The sequence below is a fragment of the Neoarius graeffei genome, chromosome 4, assembly GCF_027579695.1.
Source record: "Neoarius graeffei isolate fNeoGra1 chromosome 4, fNeoGra1.pri, whole genome shotgun sequence".
Classification (NCBI taxonomy): Eukaryota; Metazoa; Chordata; class Actinopteri; order Siluriformes; family Ariidae; genus Neoarius; species Neoarius graeffei.
In genome coordinates this window covers 86,381,873-86,400,898 of record NC_083572.1, presented here as the reverse complement: position 1 = coordinate 86,400,898, position 19,026 = coordinate 86,381,873, and the positions used below count along the sequence as shown (strand labels likewise).

At 41.8% G+C, this 19,026-nt stretch overlaps 1 protein-coding gene across 3 annotated transcripts in view; it reads left to right on the top strand.

Moving 5' to 3' along the window:
• The window catches only part of raver2 (ribonucleoprotein, PTB-binding 2), a 271,860-nt gene that overhangs the window by 1,230 nt on the left and 251,604 nt on the right, over positions 1–19,026 (top strand). The window lies entirely within an intron of this gene.

Below are 19,026 nucleotides of genomic sequence, written 5' to 3'. Positions count from 1 at the left end.
ACAACTACGGTCAATTTAGAGCCACCAGTTAACCTAAACTGCATGTCTTTGGACTGTGGGGGAAACCGGAGCACCCGGAGGAAACCCACGGGGAGAACATGCAAACTCCAGACAGAAAGGCCCTCGCTGGCCGCTGGGCTCGATCCCAGGACCTTCTTGCTGTGAGGCGACAGTGCTAACCACTACACCACCGTGCCGCCCATCTCTTATAATAATAGGCTACAAAGCTATATGAAACCCTCAGAAATCAATAAACAGCCCATTAACCTTGAATGACTCCAACACATCAACATGCAGGCAGAAGATGGAGGAAAGCAGATAACAAAATGTTTCCCTGAACATCAGTCAGCATTTACTTCAGTTACTGAAACGTGTTATTAAAACAGAGTAAACCTTATCGCTGAAACTTTATTTCAATAAGTACAATCACGTAATAAATGCTACCCAGAGCTGGTAAAAATCATGTGGAGATTATCAAGGTGTCTTATGTTGAGTTTGGACCCCTTCTGGATGGGTCCAGATAGGCATAAGTTTTTTTGTTTGTTTGTTTGTTTTTGGATAATTTTAATGTAGTTTGTACGTTAATGGTCAGTAATGTTGAAATCCTGTGTGTAAAAGTGCTATATTTATGAGGAAAGTCTGTCTTCCTTTCACACAAATAAACTAGAAGGGCACTCTGGAGAGTGAATACCTCCGCCAAGTCACGTACTGCATTATCAAAATCAAATCACTTGAAGCTAGGATAGTACTAAAGCTGTACACCAAATTTCATCCAAATCTGTTCACTATTTTTTGCTTTCTGAGTTATGTTGGAAACAGGCAAAAAAAAAAAAAAAAAAAAAATCCTGGATCCACGTACATGTCTGGATTTGCATCAAAATCTAATCAATTGTTCCTTGGCCCATGGCTTACCTTTCCTCAACATTTCATCAAAATCCGTTCACTACTTTTCGAGTTATGTTGGGAACAAACAAACAAACAAAACATAACCTTTTTCAACAAAGTTGGCGGTGGTAATAAGGTTACTTCAGGGTCAGTGTAGTACTGTACTCGATAGGCCTAGTGAGTACAGTATGTGTATTCTAGTGGCATCCTACCAAATCAAAATGCCATGTACTTTCAGTACTTTATACCTAAAAGTCTGTTGCTAATTTGGATAAGCTGATCAGTGGTTATTTATCTGTCTGTCTGTCTGTCTTTTCTGTACTATGTAATATCCCTCTGTGTAAGCAAGCATTAATTCTACCAACAAATTCATTTCAGGTGTCATATGTAAGCATGCCTCGAAGTGCTTTATTCCTTTTATACCACAGCAATTTGCCAATGTTTTACATTTTCATTCATTCATTCATTCATTCATTCATTCATTTTTTTATACCGCTTAGGCCAAGAAAAAATAATTGTTTGTTTCCTATTACATCTTGAAAAAAAATAGGGTAGGTAGGTAGGTCTTTTTATTTTTTATTTTTTTATCACACAAAATACCGGGTAGGTAGTTTTTTTTTTTTTAAATACATTTTAGGTGATATCCATCGTGATATCGATACCGCCGTTAGCCTGGGCGCTGTGTGTATACTGTTTGCATGACTCGTCCAGCGGAGGATGATAATGTTCGTAGAGTTCTTTTACAGTTGAAAACTTATAAAATGAACTTATTGTCTTACAATCTTCCGTGTGGTCGCAACCGATCACGGTAATCGAAAACACTTCGTTGGCCGCCATGATGCCTAGCGTTGTGTACAACACAAGCCGGAGTTTCCCGGAAAGAGGTCATGACGTCAGATTGAGGCCGTGAGAAATCAATGAGTGTTTCTTGTCCGATATATGCGTTTTAGAATTAGTCACTTGTCAGATCGACAATATTATGCAAATCGTAATGCAGATATTTTTTTTTCAAAATTTATTGTTGGTCGGCGAAAATGCATTTTTTTTTTAAACATCTAACAAAAAAGTCTAGGGTCGGGGCATTTTTTAAACGGTCGGTCGGGTAACCGGAAACAAACAATTATTTTTTCTTGGCCTTACCCATTGCTCCTGAGCTGGAGCCAATCCCAGCTGAACCTGTGAGCCAATCTCAGTTGACCCTGTGTGGGTTGCCAATCTATTGCTCTCGAACACAGACACGATCACACTTACAGGAAATTAAAGCTAGACGGCCTTTCAATTTCATAAAATCAGTGAAATTTAGTTCTCTCTGAAATTTTGTCATTGTGATATATGTTTATTTCTGTAATACCTCACAAAATATCAGGCCATTCTGTGGCTGGGAAGTTATTTAATTTGAGGGGATTCCCGAGCAAATAATGTGCATGAAATCGCTTGCTTTGCACAGTCAAGCAGACAGAGGAAGTCCGTGTGCGCATGCGCAGGTTTACCTTTGACCGTGCACTGACAGTTACATCATTCTGTCGCTAAACGAACAGCTGATTGCACCGAGGTGCTTGTTGACCGCCAATATTTATTAGTTTGGTCCTGCGTTTCCTTTCCTTCGCAACATAACATCTTTTCTTCTCACTTTCCGTTACTGTAGTCGGTCTTTCACGTTTCATTCACACACTCACGTCCTCCATTTTTCTCTCCTGTTTCAAATTTGTATCCCACAATGCCTTGCGCGAACGGTGAAAGCCCACCACGTCATGCATGATGTAGTATCTTGAATTGGGTCATGATGAAGCAGGAAAAAATAGCGGAGAATTTAGGGCCACATGGCCTGAAATTCATTAATTGTTCTATTAAAAAAAACTAATAAAATTGGAAGTCTGTGATTCAAATTCAGCAGCTTTCAGTCCACTAAACAGAAATAACTGGGTGTCGGGGAAAATTCTTTTTATGACCTTCACTGGAAAAATCTGAAAGGCAGTCTAGCTTTAAGGGTATACTCTCACTACGTGATCCGTACCGCATCGGAGTGTGTTTGAACCCCAAGTCCGATTCATTTGAGTAGTGTGATCGCTGTGTACTGCGCTTGGGTGGAGTTCACTTGGCCCGCTTGGAAGAGGTGTACTCAGGTGCGGTTCAGTTGGGCTTGAACGCTATAGTGTGCACTTTTCGGTTCATTGGAGAATATTTGGGTTCATAATGGGTCTGAGTCTCACCTTATTGATGAACGTGAATTGTAGTCGTTGAATAAAGCTACATCATAATGATGTAAGCAGACTAGGCACCGGAACATGAAGGACAGTAGGGAAGTTGGGATGGGGGATAGTCGCTCTCGGAAACGGTACAAGGCAATCGTTCTGAGTGTGAATATGCCCTTCGAGTAACCAGTTGAATTAGATACTACTTATTTTATTTATTTTATTTTTTTAAAGCCCATTTATTGCTATGTCTAATGTTATGGAACACCCACAAAAACTAGTCAGTCTCTGTAATCACTTCCATTATAGCAGCTATAAACAATCAAGCTCTCCCTCGCCAGACTGTCTTTTGTCTCTCTCTTGAAATTCATGACACAAAAACTTTCAGTTTATATGTTACTAAGAAAGAAGAAAGTGTTTGAAGACGTTCCTGTGGTGGAAAATGTATGGACCATTCCAAAGCACTGACACTGGAGACTCCTTCCATAGCTTTCTTTACAGAAAGCATCACAAAATTAAAGTATACTTGGTGTGTTTGTGTGTGATTTATACATACACACACAGTACCAGTCAAAAGTTTGTACACCCCCACTCATTCATGTATTTTGACTATTTTCTACATTGTAGAAGAATACTGAAGACATCAAAACTATGAAATAGCATCTGGAACATATATAGAATTATGTGGTGAACAAAAAAACGTTTCATATTTTAGATTCTTCAAAGTGGCCACTGTTTACCTTGACGCTTTGCACGCTATTGGCGTTATCTTAACCAGCTTCATGAGGTAGTCACCTGGAACGCTTTTCAATTAACAGGTGGCTCATCAAAAGTTAATTAGTGCAATTTCTTGCCAAATAAAGTAAATACAGTAAATAGCCCTATTCCACAACTGTAGTAATCCATATTATGTCGAACCGCTCAACTACTGTAAGTAAAGAGAAATGACATCCATCATTACTTTAAGGCATGAAGTGTCTTTTAATTAATAAAAATAAAGAAAAACCATTGAATTAGAAGGGGTGTCCAAACTTTTGAATGGTACTGTATATATTTATATATAGTGGAGCAGCCAGATGTATTAGAATGAGTGCTTTAATCCTGAATATACTTGTGATTTGTTTGAGAAAATTAATTAACACCTTTTAATCAGTCAGAATTTGGTTAATTTTATTTGATTGTAGCAGAGAATTAGCTGTGAGATGACAGCAGCAGGCAGTTCAGTCTTTTTTTTTTTAATAAAAAAAACAAAACAAAACAAAAAACAACACATCAGTGTTGGTTATGTGTATCCAGGCGGGTTATGTAAGGCTGTCCACCAGACCATGATTGAATTGAGGTTGAGAATAATACCAGGCTGAATCTCCTGGATGAATATAAAAGCTGTCATTGTAAACCCATGCCCACTTCACAGCTGCTCTTGAGTGACATTTCTGCGAAACGGTTAGGGTTCAGATGTACAGACGTATAGACCTGAGGTGAGCGGGTTGCACAGTGATGACTTATCAGAGAGGACACATATCAGGCAAAGCACCTCCTGCTCCTATCGGTCTGTCCTTTCTGCTCGCTCGCCCCCTCTCTCTCTGTCTCTGGTCACATTTAACAAAAAAGGCAAAGGGGTTGTGGATTTAAACAGTGGGGAAGCTGGTACCCTGCCTTACCCTGCAGGAAAAGCCTATAAGAAACAAAGAATGTTATTTAACAATTATTCGCCGAAGGTGAAGTGAACATTGGTGAATAATAAATGAGATGATGTCGAGGTTATTACTCACTGATATTTACTGAGCCTGAGGTGGATAATTGTTTTAGTAGAAATACACAGGTGATTATTTAAAAAAAATTATTAAAAAATCATTTATTTCAGACTTTAAAAGCAGCATGCAAACGTAATAATGGTGCGGCGCAGGGTTGTGTCGCTTATCTACGCCGAGTCTCATAAAATACTTTTGTTTTGAAATAGATAAAGTAAATCACAATCCCACCTTACCTTTGAATAGTTTTAGACCAAACTTCGTAGCATCTTTAGTGCTTTTAGGAACAGCATTTTCTTTCATCGTTTGTAATTCTTCCTCAGTTACGGTGACAAAGTGATTGGCCGCCATTTTTCCGAGTCGCTCGAGGTGATTATCGAGAAATAGTCTGAATTTCTCAACCAATCAGTGTGCACGATTTCCTATAATCACCTCCATATTTTTACGAATACCTGATATAATGTGGCATGAGCTACTTCATGTAAAATCGTGCACTCTGATTGATTGGTTCCTCGGCGGGCAGTATTTTCCCGTAATGCCCGTGGGCGATTACAGACTTTCTTTCCAAGGCGCCACTTTCAATGTTGCAAAAAACAAACAAAACGACAAAAAAAGATGAATTGGAAATCAAAACGGATCAAAAACAGCCGAAACACAAAAAACAAACAAGTCACTGAGTTGTTCAAGAAATGAGCAACGAAGAGCATTCAGTAACCGCGAACAGAAATTCAGTTTTGAAACCGCTAGCTGTTTATTCTGCATGCGTGACTCAACTACGTTACAAATATGACGTGACTGAAAGCAGCGTCACGCCTCGTTACAATGACCGTCTATTTTAATCTTAAAAATAAAAAAGTCATACAATAAACTCCTTATTAACCTCGCTAATTATGCCGAGCCTCGGCACTGTCCGTACAGAAAGACCGAGGTCTGATGTTTTCCCGTAAAGACCTCGTGCTCAGTCAATAAGTGGTTAATAATGCGTGTTTTTTAAGGATATTCACTCCCTTATAGTCGAGTGCAAACATCTGCATCCACATAGGGGAAATGTGTTCAGGTTCTACATTACAAAAATGGATATATTATGACATTAATGGTGATGTATCAAAAAAATCTAGACATTTTCTCAGGATTTATTAAATTTAATATAAATGTTGTCTAATAACCTGAAATCCTCCACTTTATAACTGCCTCCAACTTCAGAGCAGCTTTTGGATCCTCTCAGATGTAGTATACTAGCCTGGCTAACGCGACTTCAAAGCTCTACGAGCTATTGGTCTGGCCAAGCTATTAAGCCAAACCGTTTCCCAGAGCCCGTGGTTGACCCGCCTCCCTGAAATGCCTCAGTTTGCTACTGGTCGAAGCCAGAAAAGGCTGTGACGAAGCTTAAACCAATCACATCACTCTTTCCTCTGACGTATGCGACGCGACGGGGCTAACTGGTAGATTAAACTCTTACCGAAGCCGGTCGGGAGCAAGGCGAAAACGTCCTTCCTTTCAATAAATACCTCCAGGGCTGCTCTTTGCTCCGTTTTCAATGAGAACTTCCCGTTGAATGCTTTCAATACAGCGTCTACCGCTGTGTTAAAGGCTTGCCGCTGCTCCATGTTCGTGATGTGAATGAAGCGCTTCCGGCATAGATTCTGTAAACAATCTATGGCTTCCGGTCGCAGTTCTACTACGTCAGTGCCTTGAACACGCCTCTACCCAGGGCCGTTGGAGATGCTCAAAGTTGATTGGTTCCCGATTTTTCGGGAGCTTGGAAATGCTGTAGATAGCCTGCCTGGCCAGACTAAGCTCGAAACAGGCCCTCGTGTTGCGTCACGCTTAGGATGGGCGGGCCCAGGCTAGTAGTATACACACTTCCTTCTTCACTTCAGGTCTGGAGACTGTTCGTTGAATCGTATGTTTTGGATTTTTGTCTTGTTTTATTGTCATTTGGCTTTAAAACCTCCTCATAACCAGTGCACCTTGCTGTGGAAAGCTCATGAATAGAAATAAAATCGTCAGGATGGATCATATCGAATGATATCACACAATCCTAAAGGGATGGAAAAGGGTAATGGCAGTTTAGAGGAGGGTGATTTTTCATCATTACGCTTTAGAAATTGAACTTCTAAAACACTCCAAGACTCTCCTTTATCTTATCTGTCTTCATTGAGCTCATGCTGATTCTGAAATTGTCGCTGTTGTGAAACTTGTGAGCGTGAGCTTTCGGCAGTAAGGGGTTGTTGAACAGCACGGCTTCCCCAGAAAGCGTCCCTCTTCCTTTTTGTCTTGGTGCTGAAAAGACTGCTGTGTCTCTTTGACTCTCTTGCTGATGCAGAGCTTCACAAGCTTTTTTTTTTTTTTAATCTCTGAGATGATAAATCTTTATATCTGAGAGCAACAAGATCATTATTTACTCGCTACACAAACCTGGTGTGTGCGCGCCAGAGCGTGTGAATCAAAAACATACAGCAGCTCAGTCCCTTTTCTTTCAAGTGCTACATGAGAATGTGTAATGTAAAAAGCTCGAAAAGATTTACGCAGCGTGTCCCTGATTCTGTTATTGATTGAAGCGAGCTCGAGCTGAGGTTTCCCATAATGCACTACAAGTGTACATCAGCTTTAACAGGGCAGTGATGTGAGTAGGAAGTCCAGTCAGAGCTGGAACGTTTGAAAGCTTGAAGCCGTCAAATAAAGTTTAATATCCACTGGATCGTGTCTCCCAGAGGAAAATATGTAAGCGTTAGCTTATAAATCGAAAACGTTGTTGCTGTCGTATCCATTTTGTAACCAAAACAAAATAACCAGATTTAGATGTTTGCAGAGGGGCGGCACGGTGGTGTAGTGGTTAGCGCTGTCGCCTCACAGCAAGAAGGTCCTGGGTTCGAGCCCCGTGGCCGGCGAGGGCCTTTCTGTGCGGAGTTTGCATGTTCTCCCCGTGTCCGCGTGGGTTTCCTCCGGGTGCTCCGGTTTCCCCCACAGTCCAAAGACATGCAGGTTAGGTTAACTGGTGACTCTAAATTGACCGTAGGTGTGAATGTGAGTGTGAATGGTTGTCTGTGTCTATGTGTCAGCCCTGTGATGACCTGGCGACTTGTCCAGGGTGTACCCCGCCTTTCGCCTGTAGTCAGCTGGGATAGGCTCCAGCTTGCCTGCGACCCTGTAGAAGGATAAAGCGGCTAGAGATAATGAGATGAGATGAGATGTTTGCAGAAATAGTCATGACTTTAAAAAACCTGGGTCTCATCTGTCAAGCTGGATACATGAACAGATTTATTTGTAAATCATTCGTGTGAATATTTATGCAAGAAAAGTGGTATTTACGAAAATTTCGGAAAAACTTCTTTTTAAAAAAAAAAAAAAAAGTCATGCTCCAAAGTGTGCATACATTTATTAAGCTAACTAATGTTTACCTCAACTGATCCATTTTAAATTATCTAATTTGTGATAAGATATTACTTTATATCCAGTTTACGCTGTCAACTGCAAATTTGCCTGTGAGAAGTGCTGTACGCAGACGACTCTGCATTTGTAGCAACAGATCTGGACGACATGCAGGAGATCATTGATCGCTTTGCCACAGCTGCAACCCTATTTGGATTGAGAATCAGTACCACGAAAACAGAACTCCTGTACCAACCCTCACCTGAGCCGTAGGCAAGGTCAATGCCAAACGACGTAGTTTTGGTCAATGGAAAGCCTCTTGGGGGTTCTGAGGGTTTCATCTACTTTGGCAGTGCAGTTACCAACACAAACTCATCAGACTTGCTGGATTCAAACTGCCACCAAAGCCTTCGGTGCATTACAAAAGCAACTCTGGTCTCGCCATGACATCAAGAGAACCACCAAGCTGAAAATATACAACGCTGCAGTCTTACCATCTCTGCTTTACGCCGCTGAACGCATGATGCTCTACTGTAAACATTTCAAGAAAGTGACCAGGATACAACTCCGACACCTGCGTCAAATTCTCAAAATAAGATGGCAGAGCAAGGTCTCTGATGTAGAAGTCCTCAGGCAAGCCAGTACCATAAGCATGGAAGTCCTGATCTCAGCCTCCCAACTTTGTTCAACACATCTGGCGCATGCCTGACACGCGACTACCCAGGGCCGTTTTCTACAGAGAACTGAGCCGAGGAAAGAGGAGCCAAGGAGGATAGAAACTGAGGTACAAAGATGTTTTGAAGAGGAACATGAAGAATGCCAGTGTTATCGGTGAGATGTGGGAAAGGGATGCCTCGGATAGAGCAACATGGCGAAGCACAGGGGTGGCACGGTGGTGTAGTGGTTAGCACTATCATCTCACAGCAAGAAGGTTCTGGGTTCGAGCCCAGTGGCTGACAGGGGCCTTTCTGTGTGGAGTTTGCATGGGTTTCCCCCGGGTGCTCCGGTTTCCCCCACAGTCCAAAGACGTGCAGTTAGGTTAACATGGGACGGCCTTGGGCTGAAGTGCACAAGAGTAGCAGCATGCATATACGCAGCGGCTTTGCTCTCCTCTGATGAACTAATTTTTGTTGTACATTTGTGCAGTGACAATAAAAAGGCATTCATTCATTCTAGTTAAAAGCTCAGTGTCCGCAGTTGAAGATCAGCGTCAAAGGGAGTATACAAGGGCTCACGAAATCGGACATTCCACAGCAGCTCGGCCGGGCCATTCATGCCACTACTGAGGACGACTTTGTTGCTCTGGTGCGAGCCTTGCGGCCCATCTGTGTTTCTTTGCATCCTAATGAAGCAGTCATCATCGCTAGCGATGGACAGCTGCCGCTGTCAAGTTTGAATAGCTTATGTAGCTATGTAAATTATTATTATTATTATTATTATTATTATTTATTTAACCAGGTAAAATCTATTGAGAACCAGTTTTCATTTACAGTACACACAAATACAGCAGCAAGTGGCCATTAAGTGACCAATCTAGTTGGTCTCAAGCTGCACTGTGCCGTATACTCTCTAGTGTACAGGAGACCTTCCACTTCCTGCTCGTCCAACACGCCATCGAAGAGGGTGCAAAGGATTTAGAGCTGAGATTCACCAAGACACTTTTCTTTGCTTTGAATAAAAAATGGTTTTCCTGTATGATGTGCTTGGTCTCCATGATCACCTGCGTACAGGAGATATTTTTCCCCTGTTTTCATATCAAACCATTTTCATTTGACTTTCACAGTCATCTGAGCTTGACTTCTTTTCACTTAATTCTCATCCAGTTCATTTGAATCTTTTCAGGTGCTGTTCCGCTAACTGGCGTAGACGAGAGTCAGAACCACTTTCACTTCTACCTCTGACAAAATAGTTTTTTGCCATTCATTTTTGTCATTATCCTTTCAGCTTTTTGGGGAGTTTGGTTTTTTTTTGTGTGTGTGTGTCACCAAATGCAGATTTACAGGTGACTGGCATTCATTAACATACACACACAAATAAGAAGATAATCAGCATTTGAAAACTGGGAATTCTTCTGGTTTTTATCCCCTGCTGGCCGAAAGGCCTGAAGGGGGATTATGTTGTTGCGATGTCTGTCTGTCCATCCTGGGAAGGGTGCTCACCTTCTGAAATCAACTCCTCTCACAATTTTTGGAGGAATTTCATGAAACTTGGCAGAAGGCATTGTTATATATCGGTAATACGCATATTGCAATTTTGTTCAATTCGGTCGCATTTTACCAGAGTTGTGGCCTTTGATTAACAAGCTTGTACTTTCACAATTTCATGAAGGTGTGCTCGCCTTCTGGCATCAACTCCTCTCACAATTTTTGGACGGATTTCTCGAAGCTTGGCAGAAGGCCTTGTTATATGACGGTAATACGCATATTGCGATTTAATTTCATGTGTGAAAATTTTCCCAGAGTTTTGACCCTTGATTAAATAACTTGTACTTTGACAATTTCATGAGGGTGTACGTTCTTCTGAAATCAACTCCTCTCACAATTTGTGGAGGAATTTCACCAAACTTGGCAAAAGGCTTTGTTATATGACAGTTATACGCATATTGAAATTTTGTTTAATTTGGGCAAATTTTCCCAGAGTTATGCCCTTGATTATTGACAAACTTGTACTTTGGCAATTTCATCAAGGTGTGCTTGCTTTCTGAAATCAACTTCCCTCACAATTTTTATCCCCTGCTGCCTGAAAGGCCCGAAGGGGGATTATGTCGTGGCGATGTCTGTCTGTGCGTCCCGGGAAGGGTACTCACCTTCTGAAATCAATTCCCCTCACAATTTTTGGAGGAATTTCACGAAACTTGACAGGATTCTTTGTTCTATGTCAGTAATATGCATATTGTAATTTCGTTCACTCCAGTCGCATTTTACCAGAGTTATGGCCTAGTTGCCAGCTGGGGATATTGTGCTCTTAGAACACTCTTGTTGGTTTGGCTAACATGAACATTTACACACAACTTTATTAAAATTGAAAAATGTTGAGAACCAGTAAAATATGCTTCATCATTGCCTTTTTACATTACATTACATTACAGGCATTTAGCAGATGCTCTTGTCCAGAGCAACATACAACAGACCCAGAGCAGCCTGGGGAGCAGTTGTGGGATAGGTGCCTTGCTCAATGGCACTTCAACCATTCCTGCTGGTCCAAGGAATTGAACCGGTGACCTTTTGATCCCAAAGCTGCTTCCCTAACCATTAAACCGTGGCTTCCCCTTTTATTGGGAAAAAAATTATAGTCGAGGTAAAGTATGCTAAAATCAAATGAATAAAAGGTGGGATTAACATGTTTTAGTATTTAGTATTATTAGGAACGTTTTGCTCCAGTGTGAGTGCGACAACACTTTCCAAGACAGACATTACGAGCTAATGGTCTGAGAGATGCTAATGTTGCATTAGGGAAAGATCACATTTACTCGAACTATAGACAGAAGGGCACCAGACGTCTTTGTCAGATGAGAGAGGAAAGTCACTGGAGGGCATCTTCACCTCTTTTTGCTAAATCCTGCTCTTTTAAAGGACTGACGTTTCCACAGCGCTAACACGAGACATGACCATGAGTTCTTTTTAAGTTTGTTTTTTTGAAGTAAATAAGGATATGGGAGATACTTTGAATTCTTACAGTTTTGCTCCAGATACAGGAGTGAGTCTGCATCAAGCCTGACTTCTGTAGTGTTTCATCTTCAGAAACTGAATGAAACCAGGAAATGTCATAATTTTAGGATGTAAAGTTTTAAAGTTTGACAAAAAAGGATCCTCATTGTTTTTGATATATCTCATCTCATTATCTCTAACCGCTTTATCCTTCTACAGGGTCGCAGGCAAGCTGGAGCCTATCCCAGCTGACTACGGGCGAAAGGCAGGGTACACCCTGGACAAGTCGCCAGGTCATCACAGGGCTGACACATAGACACAGACAACCATTCACACTCACACCTACGGTCAATTTAGAGTCACCAGTTAACCTAACCTGCATGTCTTTGGACTGTGGGGGAAACCGGAGCACCCGGAGGAAACCCACGCGGACACGGGGAGAACATGCAAACTCCGCACAGAAAGGCCCTCGCCGGCCGCGGGGCTCAAACCCGGACCTTCTTGCTGTGAGGCGACAGCGCTAACCACTACACCACCGTGCCGCCCTGTTTTTGATATATTTGAAAAAAAATTGTCAGTATATTTTTGTTAGTGAAATGTATTGGTTACTGAATTTAGTACGTGACAAAGTAGTTTTGAATAAAAATTAGTTTTGCGCTTTAGGTAGTTGTATCAGAGTATCCGTGCTAAAACCTCCCAGGCTCTTCTTTTATTCTTTATTTATGATTGTAGTCATCATTGATAGCCTGTGGTGTCATGTGTGATGCACAAATCTGAGCCCATTCATTATCCGAATGGTTTAACTTCATGTTAAAAATGTTATAATCACGTTGTCTGTTATCACCCAAATGAGGATGGGTTCCCTTTTGAGTCTGGTTCCTCTTGAGGTTTCTTCCTTATGTTGTCTGAAGGAGTTTTTCTTTGCCACCGTCGCCACAGGCTTGCTCATTGGGGATAAATTAGGGATAAAATTAGCTCATGTTTAAAGTCATTAAAATTCTGTAAAGCTGCTTTGCAACAACGTCTATTGTTAAAAGCACTATAAAAATAAACTTGACTTCAACAAGCAGTCAGTGCTCTCGGGGATGGGATACAAAAATATACAATTCTCTTGTAAGTTCACAGTGTAAAATGCTACCCGTTGAAGTTATTTGGTACAGGGAACTAAGTAAAGCAGGTGCTCAGCCAGACTGACACTGAATTTGGTCAAAGGAAGCCGTGGCCTAATGGTTCAAGAAGCGGTTTTGGGACCAAAAGGTTGCTGGTTTGATTCTCTGGACCAGCAGGAATGGCTGAAGTGCCCTTGAGCAAGGCGCCTAACCCCCAACCGCTCCCTGGGCTGCTCTGGGTGTGCTATATGTTGCTCTGGATAAGAGCATCTGTTAAATGCCATTAATGTAAATAACGTCTTGAAATTTAAGCCATCAACTTTAAAATAAATCTGATGCCACTCCTTACAAACTTTATAGAATGGGTCTGCTTTCAAGTCCTCATTGTACTTTGCGTGTAAACTCTTCTGTGGGATCAATACTACACATGTTTTGTGCTAAAGTGAACACTTTATGGACTCGTGTATGTAATATTATGAGTAAAATACTTTTGGACGATGATTATCCCAGATCCATGTTTGTCTGTTGAATGATGATACTGTTTTGAACTTTGCTTTAATATAAAGAATTATTTTTTGTGAAGAAGAAGAAACCTTTATTTGTCACATGCACACTTCAAGCACAGTGAAATTCATCCTCTGCATTTAACCCATCCGAAGCAGTGAACACACCCAGAGCAGTGGACGGCCATACCAGAGCGCCCGGGGAGCAGTCAGGGGTCAGGTACCTTGCTCAAGGGCGCTTCAGCCCAAGGCCGCCTCACATTAACCTAACTGCATGTCTTTGGACTGTGGGGGGAAACCGGAGCACCCGGAGGAAACCCATGCAGACACGGGGAGAACATGCAAACTCCACACAGAAAGGCCCCCACCAGCTGCTGGGCTCGAACCCAGGACTTTCTTGCTGTGAGGCGACTGTGCTGACCACTACACCACCGTGCCGTGGCTTTACAGCAGCAAAGAAAACTATTTGGAGTATTGGTTTAATAAGGAGATAAACATTGTTACACATTGGTTGATTAATGTACAATATATGGCGAACATGGAGTATTCAACTGCCAGACTTTACTAGGCGAAGCCCAGCACATTGGCAGCCTAAGCAATTCAAGACCATTGTTACCCTCCCCAGGAGTGGTCGGCCAACAAAGATCACTCCAAGAGCAAGGCGTGTAATAGTCAGTGAGGTCACAAAGGACCCCAGGGTAACTTCTAAGCAACTGAAGGCCTCTCTCACATTGGCTAATGTTAATGTTCATGAGTCCACCATCAGGAGAACACTGAACAACAATGGTGTGCATGGCAGGGTTGCAAGGAGAAAGCCACTGCTCCCCAAAAAGAACATTGCTGCTTGTTTGCAGTTTGCTAAAGATCACGTGGACAAGACAGAAGGCTATTGGAAAAATGTTTTGTGGACGGATGAGACCAAAATAGAACTTTTTGGTTTAAATGAGAAGCATTATGTTTAGAGAAAGGAAAACACTGCATTCCAGCATAAGAACCTTATCCCATCTGTGAAACATGGTGGTGGTAGTATCATGGTTTGGGCCTGTTTTGCTGCACCTGGGCCAGGACGGCTTGCCATCATTGATGGAACAATGAATTCTGAATTATACCAGCGAATTCTAAAGGAAAATGTCAGGACATCTGTCCATGAACTGAATCTCAAGAGAAGGTGGGTCATGCAGCAAGACAACGACCCTTAGCACACAAGTCGTTCTACCAAAGAATGGTTAAAGAAGAGTAAAGTTAATGTTTTGGAACGGCCAAGTCAAAGTCCTGACCTTAATCCAATCGAAATGTTGTGGAAGGACCTGAAGCGAGCAGTTCATGTGAGGAAACCCACCAACATCCCAGAGTTGAAGCTGTTCTGTACGGAGGAACGGGCTAAAATTCCTCCAAGCCGGTGTGCAGGACTGATCAACAGTTACCGCAAACGTTTAGTTGCAGTTATTGCTGCACAAGGGGGTCACACCAGATACTGAAAAGCAAAGGTTCACATACTTTTGCCACTCACAGATATGTAATATTGGATCATTTTCCTCAATAAATAAATGACCAAGTATAATATTTTTGTCTCATTTGTTTAACTGGGTTCTCTTGATCTACTTTTAGGACTTGTGTGAAAATCTGATGTTGTTTTAGGTCATATTTATACAGAAATATAGAAAATTCTAAAGGGTTCACAAACTTTCAAGCGCCACTGTATTTCGTATGAAAAATACGAGTTTTTCAACGCGAGAAGATAAACTTCATAGCTTCAAGCCAATGTGTGATTTTTCTTTTTATTATATCGACACATTCACAAATAAAAAGCACCCAAATTTATCAAAACAATTCATCCATTTTCTCATGAGTGACATATAGAGATTTATGTCACGGTTTTGAATCTCTGTCTCCCAGATGTAGTTTGTATGAAAAATATGAGTGGTGTATTTCCCAGTAAAACCCTCGTGTCCATATGTCATATCTCACAATATCAATATTGTATGATCATGTTGCCAGCCCTAGTTTTATCATCACGGGGAGTTAAGATTGTGGAAATGGTTATTGTTTAGAACATCATGCATGAAGGCAGGACTGTTGGTGAAATGTTGGAGCTTGTGCTCTGGTGGTTTGAAGAAATGTGCCCCAGTGTCTCTAAAGTTGAGTTTTTCCTGGTTTGTTCCAGATGTTGAAATTATTGCAGCATGATTATACTCTAATAGAAGATTATACTTACAATACACACACATCGCTAAGCAGAATCCTCCTGACATTTTAATCCATACCCATCATGCTTCAGTGTCTCCCAGCCAGGCTCTCTGCCCATTTAAGGGCCATTAGAGTGTGTGTGAAGCAGCTGGGCTGGGATGATGCTGCAGCTTTATCCTGATGCTGGAGTCTCTGTGGCTCTGATTACACATGAAGTGAGACGACTGCTTTCTGTCTCCGAGCTTGGGGAAAGTGAATTACTGAGCACTGGGCTCCATTTACCTGAGCCTCAGATAGAATGGGAGAGAATGAAATGGATGCACTGTGAGTTGAGAGTAAAAGGAACACACCAGTGTATGTATAGATTTTTTTCATCCTTAACGCTATCTACTGGATTTCTAGCACTTTATATGTCAGAATACCAAGGACTAGCATGTCTCATGTACTGAGGAAAAAAAAATGGAAAACTGAAGCCCGCTGGAATTCCATTAGGACGTGAACACACATTCAGAACTACACTCCGGAGTAAAAGTGGCATCGTGAGACTGACATAAGAGGAAGTCTTGCAAAATATTTTCTTATGTAGTTTTATGCCGCTTTCCAACACTGGGGCAATGTAGCAGAACGTGTGTGTGGGTATGTACACTATTTGTGGTGTACATGCACGATTAGAGAGAAATAGACTACATTGGGAAAGCATTAACACAAATTCCTTCTTCGACAGAAGTGATCCCGTCTCTGAAAGCATGCTTCATGAACACACATTCTTCACCAATTAATCCATGAAGGATTTGCTGTAAGCCTGCTTTTGACCTGCATCAGAAGTGGGAAGTCAGAGCTCAGAATTGTCGTCATTTTTTCCCTCGAGCTACAAAGTGGGGGAAGAACATGGATGCCTCCATGTTCATCTTTTGCCAGCACCAAGTTTACCAGCTCACTGTGATGAGTGATGCATGGTATATTTACCTCCTCATGAGGAAGTAAAGCAAACACTTATTTTATATATTTACAGTATAACTCATTTAAAGATGAGAAGCGCTACTTTTGCCGCATTCGACCTGGGGAATATGTTGTCTCAGGATGATGTCTAACATCACAGTAAGGCCCAATCCCAATTCTAATTTCTACCCCTACCCCTTCCCCTTGGCCCTTCCCCTTGAAACTGAGCTACAAGGGATAGGGCTTGAAATTCAACCCTTACGTATTGGGATAGCCCTTCAACGATCGCATACGTCATCGCGTACCTCCGTCAGCGTTTACGTTAGCAAAACGCGACCAAATGCGTCATTGGCTGCGACCAGCCGCTACAGTCAGAGCCAGAGGCAGAACCAGAAATCTCTGCTGGCAGGGTGTGATTTGTTAACTAACACCACTGAATGGGATATCTTTGGCGCTTCGTGCACCACATCCGACAGAATGAGGTGTCAGAACACTCATGTAAACAATAAAAGCGAGAATAACAGAACAAAACGTACGCAGTCAAGCAACCAAAAACAATACTCACTCCCAAAGCTTTTTAGCAGCAGCTTGGATTTCAGAAATCGCTGCTCATTCTCAGCTCGAAAGCGAATCAAGCGGCGTGTTTCCTCTGGATAACAACTTTAAAACACGTAAATAATGGAGAAAATACATTTATGACAATCTTTCGCCGCGGGAACCGCCATCTTTCTGAAATCCGCATGAAATCTCGCTGAAATCCGCATGGCATTGTGGGAAATCACTCAAACCCCTTCGTTCGGAGTCAGCTCCAGGAAAATCTCCGTTTGGAGGGGTACAGAAGCCCTACCCCTTCCCCTACCCCTCCACATTAACTGGGATTGGGATACCCCTACCCCTTCACATGAACGCGCAAAATGGAGGGGAAGGGCCAAGGGGTTGGTCCAAGGGGTGAAATGGGATTCGGCCTAAGGCATCAAGGACCGTTCAAAACTGATCGAACTCTCATTTTCTGTCTTGTAAGATGACTTCACTGTATCTTGATGTTGCCTATTACCCATAAATCTGTGTGGCAGCTCCCTCAAGCAACGGAAAAAATAAAAAAAGATGGCAGACCAAACTCAACAGAAAATTTGTTTGTATACAAACCCCATTTCCAGAAAAGTTTAAATATTTTCCAAAATGCAAGAAAATATGTGATTTGTTAATTCACGTGAACCTTTTATTTAACTGAAAAAAAGTACAAAGAAAAGATTTTCAATAGTTTTACTGACCAACTTAATTGTATTTTGTAAACATAAAGTTAGAATTTGATTCCTGCAACACACTCAAAGAAAGTTGGGACAGAGGCATTATTACCATTGTATTCATCACTTTTCCATTTAATAACACTTTTTAATCATATGAGATCTGAGGATACGAATTGTTGCAGTTTTGCAGTTAGAATTTTTGTCCATTCTTGCTTGATACAAGACTTCAGCTGCTCAACAGTCCGTGGTCGCCGTTGTCTGATTCTCCTCTTCATGATGCGCCATACATTCTCAATAGGAGACAGATCTGGACTGGCAGCAGGCCAGTCAAGCGCGCACACTCTGTGTCTACGAAGCCATGCTGTTGTAGCCTGTGCAGAATGAGGCCTGGGATTGTCCTGCTCAAATAAGCATGGAGTTCCCGGGAAGAGACATCACCTTGATGAATACGTCTCTCTAAAATCCCAATATATCATCGGTACCTTCACATTCATGCAACTCACCCATGCCATGCCACTGATGCCCCCCATACCATCACAGATGCTGGGTTTTGCACCTTTCTCTGATAACAAACTGGATGGTCACGTTCACCTTTTGCACTGAGAACTCGACGTCCAGTTTTCCCAAAAACAAGCTGAAATGTGGACTCATCTGACCACAGCACATGTTTCCACTTTGTAAAGCAGTAAGTTTAAGTTTTCCTACACAGGAACATCTTGAGGACAGATAGCTTTGTGGTTTCTTGGTAAGAGAGAGGAAAAAAAGAGGCTGGTGAGAGAATGAATGTTTAGAGCATGTTTAGAGATGGGGAAGCTGTGGCTTAATGGTTAGAGAAGCAGCTTTGGGACCGAAAGGTTGCTGGTTCTATTCCCTAGACCAGCTGAAGTGCCCTTCAACAAGGCACCTAACCCCCAACTGCCCCCCAGGCTGCTCTAGGTATGTTGTATGTCACTCTGGATAAGAGCGTCTGCTAAATGCCATTAATGTAATGTAGAGCTGTTGTAAGCGATAACAAGAACTAACCCGTTTCATAGATGTTCCACAACATACTGTAAATGTAAGTATAAACTGATAAAGAAGTGTGATGTATTTTTAATAAATAAAATGTGTTATCGATAGCAAATTGCTATGGTAATATTGTTGATGGTGTATTTTCCTACACAACCCCAGAGAAGTCGATGATGCTTCTGGACA